Source organism: Manis javanica, chromosome 4 (assembly GCF_040802235.1).
Source record: "Manis javanica isolate MJ-LG chromosome 4, MJ_LKY, whole genome shotgun sequence".
NCBI lineage: Eukaryota > Metazoa > Chordata > Mammalia > Pholidota > Manidae > Manis > Manis javanica.
In genome coordinates this window covers 38,174,127-38,180,850 of record NC_133159.1, presented here as the reverse complement: position 1 = coordinate 38,180,850, position 6,724 = coordinate 38,174,127, and positions in this window count along the sequence as shown.

The window sequence follows — 6,724 nt, the reverse complement described above, 5'->3', positions numbered from 1 at the left end:
CCCCCATAAAATGCTCAGGCTACAGTGCTGCAGCTTAAGAGGGCCACTGACCATTTAAAAGTGCATCCAAAGGAGAAACGATGAGGGGAACTTGAGCCTTGTGGAAGTAGGAAAGCTGAAGGAACCAGGGCTGAGAAACCTAGAGGAGAAAAGATGTCATGGACACTGGAGAAGATGGAACAAATGTGTTCTAAGCAGCTCCAACATTAAATGAATCATGGAGTGGAATCTTCGAGGAGGTAGATTTTGTCTCATTGTATAAGAGAACTACATAATGGTCCCAGCCATGTAACAGAGGGAAGGGCAGCCTCACAATACCAGGGCCCCTGCTAGTCTATATAACATGTTCATGTGAATTAGAAAAATGTCCTTCTTTCCTCAGTGGGTGGAAGCCTGGCACAACCCAGCTGCCACTCGCTACTTTGGGCAGGTGCCCCTAGTGTCAAGCATAACTCACACTGTCCTGTGTAGTAACTCTGTGGCAGGCAGTGAGCTTTCTGTCACTGGAAGCATTCAACCAATGACTGGATGATCTGTTTTGGTTCTGCAGGGAATAATCCAGTTTATTATTATCTAACCCTGACTATAAAATGTGCCAGTGATGGAGGGAGAGGGAAATGAAGGGAAGAGAAGGTGGAGTAGGAGCATGAGAGATGAAGAGCGAGGAAGAGAGGGGCACAGAGAGAGGAGAGGGGAGGGAGGTGGGGGAGGAGGAGAGAGACGGGGGAGGCTGATCCATTATTTTAATCTTGCATCCAAATAGGCTCCAATCCAGCTGCATCTTCCCTGTTTTATGAACAAATAACTTCTAGCTGTGTCTGCCACAAGATATTAATCCCTACCCTGTGTATTTTGTATACAAATACCCAATGTGTTACATGCCCATTTTCGTGTGTGTGTGTGTGTGTGTGTGTGTGTGTGTGTGTGTGTGTGTCTCTATAGTTTTTAAATTTCCGCAGGTGATCCCACTATGAGATCCTGGGCTTCTAGCCTCCCCTAGAGCTGCAGGAGGCATGTGACCTAGAAGCGGAGGTCTGTTGGGAGACTTCTGGAAAGCTTTTCTTTTCCTATAAAAAGGGACAGGCATGGCTTTCTAGTTTGTTAGTGCTGCCCTGTCTCCATTTTCCCTGGTGTGAATGTGGACAACCAGCCTGAAGACAATCAGCATGAAGATAACTAGCGAGAAGGAAAAAACAAGAGCTAAAGACAGTGACTGAAACTACAGGAAGAGCCTGGCTTTCAAACCAGGTAAGCTTCCACAGCGCCCTCTCCTGACCATCTCCAGACTTCTTGTTACAGGAGATAATTAAATATTTTAATTTAAGAATTTTAAGCCGATGATAATTGAGTTCTCTGTTATTTTCAAGTAGAAGCAATTTATCTGAGTGTTCAATATTCTAGGATGAAAGCTATTATTTTTTACCCCTTAAAAAAAAAGGGAAGTACAGCTCATGCTGATATTCTGAGTTCAGCAAATGAGTGTTCTTAAAATGAAAATGTTCAGTGGATTTCAGATGGACTATTTTTACTGGTTGTATTCGGTTGCTAGGGCTACCCTAACAAAGTGCCACAGAAATTAATTTTCTCATGTTTCTAGAGGCTGGAAGTCTGGGATCAAGGTGTCAGCAGGGTTGCTTTCTTCTGAGGCTCTCTCCTTAGCTTGTAAATGGCCATCCTCTGCCTTTGCCTGGTCATCCTTCTCCTTGTATCTGTGTCCTCTTCTTATAAGGACATTGTTGGATTAGGACCTGCCCCAATAATCTCATTTAGCCTTGAAGACCCCTTTAAAGACCCTGTCTCCCTTGGCTCCCACTGTCACATCACCCTTTCCTGACGCTAACTCCTCCTGGGTCCCTTGTGATTACTTCAGGGCCACCTGTATAAACCCGGGTAATCTCCCCCATCTCAACATCATTAACTTGGTCTACAGAGTCTTTTGTGCCATAGAAAGTAACGTTCACAGGTTCTGAGAATTATATAAGAGGCCATCATTCCATTTACCAAAAGTACTCAGTGTCCCAGATGCTTACAGCATGTTAGTTATGGACAAAAATAAATTATACCTATGTCAGAATCTCCACCTTCCCCCAACAACTACAAATATATCAAATCATTCTGAGAATCAACTTAACTATGTAACTCCAAAGCTACAAGAGGACCTTTCTCCATTAAAAATTCCTCCCTCGGATGGATGTAGCTTTCAGCCAATGCAATGCTACTAGCCCGTTGTGGAACCTTGTGCACATGCCCAGGTCCTTAGCTTTCATGAAATGGAGACAGTAGAGTCACGTCTCAAGAGGTTATCTGCCAGGCTGGAAGTAATGCTCAATTCCAGCAGACCTAGTTTGTAACTAGGGCTTAGAACTTTCATACTGTGGCCTCCCACTCTCCCATCTTGTTGTTGAAAACAAGTTGGTGTGTTACATGCCCATTTTCCCTAAGGCTGTTATATGAGAAATTGTGATTCCTTATTAGCTTATTACTTTCTAAACTCAATCAAAGGAATTACAATCTAATTATTGTTGACTAAACTAGCATATATACATAGGGAGAAAAGATTAATAAAACAGAACACTCTTCTGAGTATATATCATTCTAATTGTATAACACATTTTGAGCCCAAACACATTTTTCCAAGCGGTATAATTCATACTGTTCTATAAAAGAAAATTCTTTCTACAGAGTAATTCCTCCTTTATCTTTTCATTCCAAACTATATCAGAAATTTGAAAAGTCTAGTTGCTCTTAAACCTTCCATACCATTCTCAGTGATAAATGAGCCCACAGTCTAATATTAGAAGTTTAGAAATAGTTCTCCTTTCAAATATATCAAATCATTCTGAAAATCAACTTAAGTGACAGAGATATGCTATCAGAAACAAATTTCTATCAAATGCAAGATCACAGTGGCATATTATATATAACATCTATTCTATTATTGTCATCATGATTAGTTGGTTGTATTGTATCTTAAACTAATTGGTGTTTGTTATTGATAATATTAAAATAATAAATAGTGTGAGGCAGCATTTTATAATAGAAAAAAAGCAACATTGGAGTACTGCAGACAGGTTCAAATTCCTGCTGTACCAGGTACATCTGTGTGAGAATGGCTAACTTAGTCTGAGCACATTTCCTCATTTGTTAAATGGGGATACAAATAACTTGTAGAGCTTTGTGAGTAAATAATCGTGTATATCAAGTACTTTGTGCCATGCCAGATATATAAACTGTCACTGAATTGTTACTATGGCAATTATTATTGTTATTAGTCTTTTGATTAATGAAGACACTGCCTTTGCTGGAAATCAATTCCTTTATGTAAATTAACATGAATGAAAGACAATGGAGGTCTTTAAAAATGCCTTTGACCTGACCATTGGCCAGGGAGTCTGCATTACCATCCTCACTTCATAAATGCAAAGTAGACTGTATAAAAGAAAAAAAAAGCCCTAATTTATTCCCTCAAAGTATTCATCAAATGAGGTAGGATTTCTGAGAAAGATTAAGAGCTTACATTTTTTATTGGACTTATTTCCCATAAAATTTCATAGAGGATAAAAGGAGGTGAAGTGCAGAGGCAGTACTATTTCTGTTTTATCTGCTACTTGAGATTATAAATCTTCCTAAGATATCATTAATTACAGAGATGCCATTCATAATGCTGCTATTCAGGCCTATTAGAATTTTCAACCCAAACTCTATGCCTGGGGCTTAGAAATTGGCAGCTGAATTTTTGTCTGAGGCTGAAACTTGAAGGCTATGATAGAGGGAACACTTTCAAACTAGTTGCTATAGACTGAATGCTTGTTTACCGCCCACCCCCAACCCCCACCTAATTCATATGTTGAAATTCTAAACCCCCTCGTGGTGATATTTGTGGGTGGGGCCTTTGAGAGGTAATTAGGTCATGAGGGTGCAACTTTCATGAATGGGTTTGGTGCTCTTACAAAAGAGACCCCAGAGAACTCTCTCACCCTCTTCACCATGGGAGGATACAATGAGAAAACAGCTATTTGCAACCTGGAGGAGGACTCTCACTGGAACCCAAGTGTGCTGGCAGCCTGAGCTTGTCTTCCAATCTTTAGAAATGTGAAAAAAAATTCCTGCTGTCTATAAGCCAACCAGTCTATGGTGTTCTGTTATAGCAGCCTGGAGTAAGACAGGAGCTGTGCGGAGGGAGCCCAGAAACCTATGAAGATTTTCTCCAAAAGTTCCAGGCTGAGGGATGAGCTTTACATGCATAGGGTGAGAACACCTGAGGCTTGCTAGGTAGTAACTGCTACAGGGTTAGGAGCAGAACAGAGATACTTGAGTTCAGCATGTGTTGGGGGACACTGGAGTTCTGACCTTTCCATTGCGGAAAGATCTTTTTAAACACTTTGGTAATACTCCTGGCAGCCAGCTGATAAATCAGAAAGGCTGCACTTTAGTAGAAAGGATGATGCCCTATAGCAAGGTCTACACTAGATTTGCCTTAACAAAATCTATAACAAAACCCATAGGAGAGACAGAGTTTGGAAGTTGAGTTCTACCAAGTTAAAGGGACTTTAAAAACATCTTAGGCTTTCAACATATTTGCACTAACAAAGTATATTGCTAAGTCTGCACAAGTTTAAGGTTACTATCCCGTAATTAAACTGCCTACTAAAACAAGAATCAACACTCTTCAGAGGAAGATAATAGAAATCCAAGGTTTTACAATGTGTCATTCAAAATAACCAGTATTCAATACAAAAACTGCTGGACAAACAAAGAAACAGGAAAATGCAATCTATAGTCATGAACAGTTAGTAGAAACAGAGTTCAGCATGGCTCAGATGTTGGATATAGCATACATAGACTTGAAAGCAGATATTGTAAACATTCAAAAAAATGTAACAAAAATCCTTTGTCAGCACTGAAATTTCCCCAGTTGTCTCAGAAACACTTTATATTGGATTATGTCTCTTTAGTTTCTTTTATTTCTTTTTTTGTTTTTATTTTTTAAAAAATTTTGGTATCATTAATATACAATTACATGAGCAACATTGTGGTTACTAGCTTCCCCCCATTATCAAGTCCCCCCCACATACCCATTACAGTCACTGTACATCAGTGTACTAAGATGCTAGACAGTCACTACTTGTCTTCTCTGTGCTGTACTGCCTTCCACATGCCTTCCCCACATTATGTGTGCTTATCGTAATGTCCCTTATTCCCCATATTCCTTCCTTCCCACTCATCCTCCCTAGTCCCTTTCCTTTGGTAACTGTTAGTCCATTCTTGGATTCTGTGAGTCTGCTGCTGTTTTGTTCCTTCAGTTTTTTCTTTGTTCTTGTACTCCATTTATGAGTGAAATCATTTGGATTTGGTACTTGTCTTTCTCCACCTGGCTTATTTCACTGAACATAATACCCTGTAGCTCCATCCATGTTGTTGCAAATGGTAGGATTTGTTTTCTTCTCATGGCTAAATAATATTCCATTGTGCATATGTACCACCTCTTCTTTATCCATTTATCTACTGATGGACACTTAGGTTGTTTCCATTTCTTGGCTATTGTAAGTAGTGCTTTAATAAACATAGGGGTACATATGCCTTTTTAAAACTGGGCTCCTGCATTCTTAGGGTAAATTCCTAGGAGCAGAATTCCTAGGTCAAATGGTATTTCTATTTTGAGTTTTTTGAGGGACCTCCATACTACTTTCCACAATGGTTGAACGAGTTTACATTCCCACCAGCAATGTAGGAGGGTTCCCCTTTCTCCACATCCTTGCCAACATTTGTTGTTGTTTGTCTTTTGGATAGTGGCCATCCTGACTGGTGTGAGGTGATATCTCATAGTGATTTTAATTTGCATTCTCTGATGAGTAGTGATGTGGAGCATCTTTTCATGTGTCTATTGGCCATCTGAATTTCTTCTTTGGAGAAGTGTCTGTTCAGATCCTGTGCCCATTTTTTAATTGGATTATTTGCTTTTTGTTTGTTGAGGTGCATGAGCTCTTTATATATTTTGGATGTCAACCCCTTATCAGATATGTCATTTATGAATATATTCTCCCATACTGTAGGATGCCTTTTTGTTCTACTGATGGTGTCCTTTGCTGTACAGAGCTCTTTAGTCTCATTTAATAAATAGGGTCTCCCCTTCTTGTTGTTTTTCCTTTGTAATTTATTTGTTGAAGATATCATATTGTCTTTCTTGTGCTGCCTGCATTCCTATGGCTTTGTTTAAGAAGTTATTTCCTCTGAATATTGTATTTCTTGTACACTGGTGATAGATTTGGATGCTTGATCAGATTTATAAGCTCGACTTTTTTTGGCATAAAAGGTGGGGCTGTGCATTCTTAATTGCATCACCTCAACTTTTATTCTTTTTGGTGCTTGTGATAGCCATAATAATGGTCCTTTGAAAATGTCCATATCTTAATCCCTGGAATCTGTGAATATGTTATCTTACATGGCAAAGGGAGAATTAAGGTTGCAGATGAAATTAAGGTTGCTAATCAGCTGACCTTAAAAAAAGGTGATTATCTGGTCAGGCTCACTCTAATCACAAGTATCCTTGTAAGTGGAAGAGGGAGGTAGAAGAGTAGGTCAGACTGATGCAGTGTGAGGAAGAGTTGCCTCGCCATTGCTGGCTTTGAAGACAGAGGACTATGAGTCAAGGAATGCTAGTGACCTCTGGAAGCTGGAAAGGCAAGGAAACAGGTCCTGTAGAGCCTCTAGAAAGAAACGCATC